This window comes from Pongo abelii, chromosome X, assembly GCF_028885655.2.
Source record: "Pongo abelii isolate AG06213 chromosome X, NHGRI_mPonAbe1-v2.0_pri, whole genome shotgun sequence".
In the NCBI taxonomy this organism is placed as follows: domain Eukaryota; kingdom Metazoa; phylum Chordata; class Mammalia; order Primates; family Hominidae; genus Pongo; species Pongo abelii.
The window spans coordinates 40,568,643-40,577,527 of NC_072008.2; the positions used below are offsets into that span (position 1 = coordinate 40,568,643).

Below are 8,885 nucleotides of genomic sequence, written 5' to 3' on the forward strand. Positions count from 1 at the left end.
GTAGGGGTTGTGAGACGTCACCCAGACCCCCTTCAAGGAAGGACTTGCTGTCCCACTTTGCGGGGGTGCTTTCAGGGGCCCCCTCCAGCTGTTGGCACCTTCAGGGTCTGCCTCAGCTACAGAGAGTGCCTTGCTCAAAGTCACACTCTTCCAATGACCTTTTAATATGGGGGAATAATGGCCTAGTCACCTCTGGACATATCTGGACAACTCTATGGTGTGCTGAATAATTTCTCCTCCTTCCCGCCAAGATGGCTGTGTCCTAGTTTCCAGAACCTGTGAATGTGTTCGTTACCTTACAGGGCAAAAGGGACTTTGCAGGTGTGATTAAGTTAAGGATCCGGAGATGGGGAAATTGTCTGGCATTACCCTGGCTGGCCCCATGTCATCACAAGCATCCTTATAAGGGAAAGGTAGGAAGATCAGAGTCAGAAAAGGAGACATGACAACAAAAGCAGAGGTCAGAGTGCATGTGATGGCCGGCTTTGCAGGTGCAAGAAGGGGCCATGAGCCAAGGGATGCAGGTGACTTCTAGAAGTTGGAAAGGGCAAGGAAATGGATTCTCCCCAGAGCCTCCTGAAGGAATCAGCCCAGCTGACACCTTGATTTTAAGCTTCTGATCTCCAGAACTGTAAGAGAATAAATGTGTTGCAAGCCCGTAAGTCAGTGGTCATTGGTTCCGCAGCCGTAGTAAAGGAGTCCAGCTCTCCAACTCTGAAGGGCCATTCTAGCTGCAGGGCTCCCCAGGGTCTGGCGGTCAGCAGAGGCTGTCACTGAGCCTGCCTCACAGCTGTCAGCTCCCTCTGTCCAATCCTGCTCTCTTCCCCTCCCTTCCCCAGGTCATGGTGCCACGGGATCTCCCTAATAAACCCCCTGCTCCTTAAACTCCATCTCTTGAGTCTGCTTCATGAGGAACCCGCCCTGAGACAGTTGGCAGTTTTTTTTTTAACACTTTATTGTGGAAAAGTTCGAACATATACAAAAGTAGCCAGAATAATGTACTGATCTCCAATGATCCTATCACCCAGCTTTGACAAACAATCGTGTTTGCTCTATATGGCAATGGTATCTTTATTTTTTTATTTTTATTTTTTGAGACAGAGTTTCACTCTTGCTACCCAGCCTGGAGTGCAATTGTGATCTCGGCTCATGGCAACCTTGCCTCCTGGGTTCAAGCAATTCTCCTGCCTCAGCCTCCCAAGTAGCTGGGACTACAGGCACGCACCACTACGCCTGGCTAATTTTTTTTGTATTTTTAGTAGAGACGGGGTTTCTCCATTGTTGGTCAGGCTGGTCTCGAACTCCCATCCTCAGGTGATCCGTCTGCCTCGGCCTTCAAAAGTGCTGGGATTACAGGGGTGAGCCACTGCGCCCGGCCAGCAATGGTATTAATAGCTTAAAGGGAGAAGCAGAGCTCCTGCCCTGGAGATGATGACCATCTAGGTGAGGAGTGAAGATGTTGCAGACACCTCAAGGGCCAAGAGTGCCCGGCAGCAGCAACCATGCCAGCCAGGACTGTCAGGCCAGGGGAGCAGAGAAGCATCCTTGTGGACAGGCAGCAAAGGAGAGAGCCGGCAGGGTGGGCCATGTCATTGTGAAGGAGTGGCTCCTGTGGTCCTGGGCACACCTGAGTCTGAGGCAGGGGGCATACAGCCCTTAGAGAGAGTAGGTACAGCATCACTCGCTTTTGTTTTTCATTCCATTGTCTTTCTATTCTGTTTTTGTTTCATTTTAATGGCCCTCCATCTGTTTCTCCAGACTCTGTTAATAACAACCATGCTAGAATACTGCCAGGTACTGGGCTAAGCACTTTCCACAGCTTATCTCCCTAATCCTCCCAACCGTCGGAGGAGGCAGATACTATTTTTATCTCCATTTCATTTATCCCTATTTCACTGAGACTCAGTGAAGGAAGGCCACTTGGCCAGGGTTCCATGGATGGTGCATTCATTTCCTGGGGCTGCTGGAACAAAGTACCCCAGATTGGGTGGCTGACAACAGGCATGGATTCTCTCGCTGTTCTGGAGGCCAGCAGTCTGAAATTAAGGTGCCGGGGGGGTCACACCCCCTCTGGAGGCTCTCGGGGAGGATCCTTCCCTGCCTTGACCAGCTTCTGGGGGTTCCAGGTGTTACGTGGCTGTGGCTGCATCACTCCAGTCTCTGCCTTCGTCTTCTTGCCACCTTCTCTCCATGTGTTTTTCCTCTATGTGTCTCTTATAAGGACCCCTGTCATTGGATTTAGGGCCCACCTGAATAATCCAGGATCATCTCATCTCAAGATCCTTAATTGCATCTGCAAAAACCCTTTTTCCAAATAAGGTCACACGCACAGGTTCTGGGGATTAGGACACGGGCATAGGTTTTGCGGGGCCACCATTCAACCCACTACAGGTCCCATGAGGCAGAACAGGGATCAGAACCCAAGAAAAAGGATCAGTTGTCACTTCAATGTGATAGGATCTTGCTGAGAAGGGCTGCACCAGTAGGAATCCCTTGTGGTGGTTTTAAAACCTGTCCACAAATTCTTTAACACTCCTCCCACCAAAATGTGGCATCTCTGCCCTGCCCCTTGAATCTGGGTGGGCTTGTGACTCACTTGTAACCCAAAGAACGTGGCGAAGGGATGCCACGTGACTTCCAATGGTGGGTCAGAAACTATGATGCAGTGACTGCCTTTTTCGAAGAAACATTTACCTTTGGAGCTCTGAGCTACCATATGAGCCATCTGACTGCCCTGCAACAACCACGCTGGGAGGAAACCCAGGTCACATGGAGAGGTCACCTATAGGTGTTCTTTCTTTCTTTCTTTTCTTTTTCTTTTTTTTTTTGAGAAGGAGTCTTGTTCTGTTGCACAGGCTGAAGTGCAGTGGCACGATCTTGGCTCACTGCAACCTCTGCCTCCCGGGTTCAAGTGATTCTCCTGCGTCAGCCTCCTGAGTAGCTGGGACTACAGGTGCCCACCACTGCCCAGATAGTTTACCTTTAGGTGTTCTGATCTGCAATCTAGCTGGGATCCCATTGACAGCCAGCATCATCCCCCAGGCCTGTGAGTGAAGAGACCTCCACATATTCCAGCCCCACCCCCAGCCATGGAGTCTTCCCAGCTGAGACCCCAGACATCATGGAGCAGAGATAAGCAGTCCCTGCTGTCCCCTGGCTGAATTCCTGACCCTCAGAATCTGTGAGTCTAATCAAATGGTTGTTTTCTGTCACTTAGTTTGGGGGTAGCTTGTCACACAGCAACAGTAACCAGGACACCCCTCCTTATTGGAAGAGAGCCTCAAATTGGGGGTTAGCAGTTCCTGAGAAATAGATCAGATTCAGAGAGACAAAAACAAATCTCCAAACAAAACAAAAAAACAAAAAAAAGAAAAGATCTCTTGTGTGCAAACCCTCCCCTCACCCCAATTCCCGGTGGTTCTGAGAGATGAGGTGAGGTGGGAAGGGGGCACAGAAAATGGAAGCAGCCCCTCTCAGCATGAGAAAGCATCTCTCAGGCCTTCCACAGCTGTCTTCCCTCCAGCCCCAGCTGGAGGGGGGCTCGCAGCCCCTGAACGTGGGCTTCGGTGGAGCCCAGCTGCAGTCACAACTTCCCACGCAGCTGCGGTGGACTAGAGGCTCCAGCCACATCCCTCCCTAGGTCCTGGCCACCTGACTGACCACACCATCCCCAAGGTCCAGGCTCCCCTGCAGCAGGGGGCCAGCTGCTCCCCAGTCCTGTCTTTGCCAGGGCCCAGGCTTGTGTGCAGCGCCGGCCGCCAATTACAGCACAAGCCCATTCATTTGCTGGATTGGATTTTTTGGATTTTGTCATTTGCTATGCAGAGGTTTTCTTTCTGACTAATTTGTTTACCAGGTTTAATTCTTCAATCATGTTTTCATTTTAGGAGATTTCAGGGTAATTATGAACTTTGAATAAATCCATCTGAGGCACCAAAGTGCTCTGAGCACAGCTCTGTCAGGGCCTGCCATTTCCTTGCTACATTGAGACTTGGTGGGAATAGGACCTTTCCTGCCCACCCCCACTTCAGCTCCTGCAATTGGAAACAGCTGGGCCTCTAGGAGAGGCCAAGGTCAGGATTTGGGAAAAGCCCCAACTGAAAACCACGCTGGGGTTGGGGAGAGATGGAATCAGGCCGGTGTGTGAGTGAGGCTGCAGAACCTTCGAGAGTCCGGGGCCCCACCCCACCCACCTTGCCGAGGCTACTCTCCAGGGCATGGAGCAGAGGGAGCGGAGACGGGCTGCCTCAGCCTTGCCAGCCGCGTGTTTGTCGAAGCAGGGTGCAAGGCATTGTTGGGGAGGGAAAAATGCTTCCCTGCACCCACCTAGATTCTTTAGCTGGGTTATGAATTAAATTGACATGAAACAGATTAGCAGGAGAAAAACCATTTTAATTATACACATTCGTATGGGAGTCCCATAAAGCCATGAGACCCAAAGAAGGGCCAGATGATGGAAGCTTGCATCGTATCATGAGCTACAGAAAAGAATAGGGGTTCCGGGCTTCTGAGGGGTGCTGGAGACAAATTTTGGGCGGATGAGAAGAAGAAATGTCCGGAGAATAAAGGTTGCCTTGTTATGCCGATAAAAGTCTCTCAGGTGATAAAAGTTGAGCAGCTCTCTTCCTGCTACAGATACTTTTACTACTGAAAATGTCCTTTACAAAGTGGGAGTTTTTCAGAGCTACTGCTGTGTCTGCAGTTTCTCAAAATAACCAGCTTGAAATAATCAATATGCCAAAGAGGTATATTTTGGGGTGGCATTTTCTGGTTTCCTACAGTCATGTTTTGGGGTGGTGTGTCCTGAGCCCCGGCAGGTGTAGAGACCAGAGGCTACAACTCTAGTTTCAGTAACGTAGCCCCTGAGCAGTGGGGCAGAGAGAGTTTCTGAGCCCTCAGGAGTAAAATAGAAATATATCAAGGATGATGATGTGATGATGACAATTTCTGTTCCATCAGTTTGCAGACTTGTCGCAAAGGAGCTGAGGCAGGAGGAGACACTCTGTAAACTGTATCACGTGGCACAGTTGTGAGGTGGTGGTGGTGCTGTGGAACAAGGTCTCTTGGTCATAACAGCAGGGTCACACTGGCAGGCTGGGGAGATGTGATACCCAACCAACCAATATAAAGGTAGGAAATGCCACCAGGCCCCCAGATGTCTTGACTCTGTCACTGTTTCTCAACCCAATGGGTCTGGCTCCTGAGTGTGGTGGGATGGTCTCTATGGGAGTATGTGAGTGTATAAATTGGGTTCTGGTCTCAGCACCTTAACATCATCACACAGGAGGGCTGTCTGTGTCTGGAATCTTATTAGCACTAACAAATTAGGGTTGCTTAATCTGCATATCCGTATCAAACCTACAGCCAGCTGGGTGGGTGTGTGGTGCAGAACTGACATGTGCACTAATCATAACTAGGATCAATGCATTAGGCTTAGCTAATTTACATGCAGCCAATCACAGCAAAAGTGTAAAGAGCAAAACTGCCAAGAGAACCAATCACATACAGGGAATTCTTCACTGCAGCGTGTAAGACCCCTGAGCTCCTAGAGCTTCATGGCACTTGTTCCCACCACAGAGTACAGGCTGAATGGGAACTCCAGACTTGCTCTGATGAGAATTCGGCGGTAGATCAGGTCCACAGTGACACCCTAGGCAGGGGCTGGTGCAAGGGAAGGAGTGTCCATACTGTCTTCATTTGGGTTCTCCCAGAATCAAGCCTTGGAGAAAGAAACGCCAGCAAGGGCGTGCAGGTGTAAGACAGGACAGCTAACGAAGGGTGCACGATCAAGCCAGGTACTCCTGTGGGAATCTGCTACGGCTGAATTCTGTCCCCCTCCCAAATTCATGTGTTGAAGTCCTAAACGCCAGGACCTCAGAATGTCATCTTATTTGGGAACAGGGTCCTTAAAGAGGTAATTAAGTTAAAATGAAGTCGTCAGGTTGGGCCCTAATCCAATGTGACTGGTGTCCTTTTAAGAAGAGATTAGGACACAGACATGCACAGAGAGAAGACTATGTGAAGATGCAAGGAAAAGACAGCCAAGAAGAGAGGCCTCAGAAGGAACCAACCCTGCTGACACCTTGATCTTGAACTTCCAATCTCCAGAGCTGTGGGAAAATACATTTATGTTGTTAAAGCACCCCAGTTGTGTGGTACTTTGTTATGCTGGCCCTCGCAGACTAAGACAGCGAATACGACCCCTTTCCTTTGGGGGAGACAGTGTAAAACACAGGCTTCTGAGTTATCCCACCTGAGAGGTAAGGAGGCTAGGGTGTTTATCCACCAATTTGTATCAGTCATTTCCTGGGGGCTGTTCTCAGGGGGCATTAACTCCCACACTTACAGCCTGCCGCAGGGGCAGGCAAAGTGGTTTGGCAACCGGTGGAAGCCCCCAGATGAAGAAATGCAGGGGTGGCCACTGGGAAGCTGAGCCTGAATGCACTCTGAAGTTAAGAGCAAGGGGATTTGTAAGAGGCAATGATGATGATGGCATCTGCTACACAGACCTATGAGACAGTGATGGACTATCTTAGGTACCCGCCCAGAGGCTAAGGTGCTGTAGACTTTTACCTCTAACCCGAAAGAATATGCATGTGTGCGGTGTGTTTTTTACTAGGGAGATTTCGTCTAGATAGAATACAGACGTTTCTATTGGATAATCCTGTGTAACGTTGTATAACCCTATAATAAATGTTATTTGCAAAGGTTACCTCTGGTTAGTTTCCATGCCAAAGCCGGTGAATTCAAGGGAACATGTACTAGGGTTCACTGTGGTCTTGGACCCCAGTAACTTTGCTGGTTTAGCTAGTGAGGCCTGGAGCAGTTCACTGCCTCTTGCTAATTTTAGACTTGTGTACTGGGCACAGCTAAGATGAGGGTGCTTTCAGTTAGGTTTCTTGCTTTCAAGCAGCCGAAACCAACAATAGCTGACTTCGATAGGAAAGGGATTTCTGGAAGGCTATGTTCACAGACCTGAGGGAAGGTAACAGGACTCACAGCCAAGAACACTCGGGTAGAGGGGTGCATGGGGGGAGGGGACTTTTTAGCATAGTATCTGTAGGACACTGTCACTACTCTGGACCCTGGAGATTGCCACCATGGTGACATTGTCCCTTCTTCTTTATGATGTTCAGTGTTAGTGGGGATGGAGATCTTAGCTGCTGGAATGGGGGGTTTAGGGAGAGGAGCTTGGCCATGAGCTTCTCTAAAGGGGATCAGAACATGTGTTTCCCCCGTATTACCCAAACCAGGGCATGCCTCCTAAATGGGATAGACACTTGTCTTTGTCACGCGGGTGGGGGAAAATTCCAGAAAGGGGGGAGGAGTAGGGCGAGGATTTGTTCCTGTGACTCCTGGCTCATTTGCTCAGTTTCAGGTCAGGCTAGTGGAGACAATGGGTAGATCTGAGGTTTGGCTGGGTGTGGGGTGGGTTCCCTTGACCAGGGATCCCTGTGGGCCTCAGTTGCCACCAAGAGGCAGAAGCAGGAAGACTGAGGGATGCTGGGTGGTCTTATCTACTACTGCACAACAAACCACTCCAAAATAGTGGCTTAAAACCATAGCAGTCACTTTCGTTGCTTACTAATCTGGGCATTGACTGGGCTCAGCCAGGCAGTTCTCACTAGGGGTCGCTAGGGTTGCAATGGCCTGGTGGCTAGAGCTGGAGTCACCTCACTCACTTGTCTGCCTCCTGAGCTGGGAAGACTCAAACTGCCGGAGTGGAACCAGATGGGGACTCTTTGGGCCTCCTTCTCTCTGCTTGGTCTTGCCACATGGCCTTTCCAAGATGGCAGCTCAGGACAATTGAGCTTCTTACATATCAGCTCACGGCTTCCAAGAAAGAGAACCAGACAGCCGGGCGTGGTGGCTCATGCCTGTAATCCCAGCACTTTGGGAAGCTGAGGAGGGTGGATCACCCGAGGTCAGAAGTTCAAGACCAGCCTGGTCAACATGGTGAAACCCCGTCTCTATTAAATATACAAAAATTAGCCAGGCATGGTGGCAGGTGCCTGTAATCCCAGCTACTCAGGAGGCTGAGGCAGGAGAATCGCTTGAACCTAGGAGGTGGAGGTTGCAGTGAGCCGAGATCGCGCCATTGTGCTCCAGCCTGGGCAACAAGAGCGAAACTTCATCTCAAAAAAAAAAAAACAAACAAACAAACCAAAACCAGACAAAAGCTGTATCACCTTTTATGACCTAGTCTTGGAAATCACTTCCAAGTGATAGAGTGGAAGCAGCATCACTTCCACTGTATTCTGTTCGTTCCATGTGAGGCAGGAAGGCCAGCTGTTGGGGAGGGGCAGGGGATTAGACTCCTCCACCCTTTGATGAGAGGACTGCCACAGAATTTGTGGACATGTTTAAAACCATCACAGTGGGCTGGGCAGTGGCTCACACCTGTAATCCCAGCACTTTGGGAGGCCGAGGCAAGAGGATTGCTTGAGCCCAGGCAGTTCGAGACCAGCCTGGGCAACATAGAGGGACCTCCATCTCTCAAAAAAACAAAAACAAAAACAAAACAGAGAGAGAGAGAAAAAAAATAAAGTAAAACCACTACAGTGGCTAGGAGATGGTGAACAGCCACTTCACTTGACGGTTTGACTGGACCAACACATTTTTCATTCTCAATTTTCTAACTTGGCTGCTTATTTCCCACGCTGCAGAAAGGCCAGGGCTCAAACTCCTCAGCAGCATATTAGTAACTAAAATGTTTGCACTTAGCGGGCTGGACTCTAGTTAATCCAGCTTCATCATTATGCCAGGAGAGCTCATTCCAACTGAAATTTGACTATTGGTTTTTAATTTTGGTGCCATTTTTCAAGCTGATGGCTCTTCTGGCTGACAGCGAATTACCCAGGGTGCAAATTAAATACAATATAATT

The 8,885-nt window shown here is 49.6% G+C and overlaps 1 long non-coding RNA gene across 1 annotated transcript; it reads left to right on the plus strand.

The window, feature by feature from the left end:
* The first annotated feature begins 2,859 nt into the window (after nucleotides 1-2,859).
* On the plus strand, nucleotides 2,860-6,742 carry LOC129052851 (uncharacterized). The gene is made up of 3 exons (XR_008517974.2): nucleotides 2,860-3,181; nucleotides 4,960-5,130; nucleotides 5,712-6,742. It is a non-coding gene; the product is annotated as an uncharacterized LOC129052851 (long non-coding RNA).
* The last annotated feature ends 2,143 nt before the right edge of the window (nucleotides 6,743-8,885 follow it).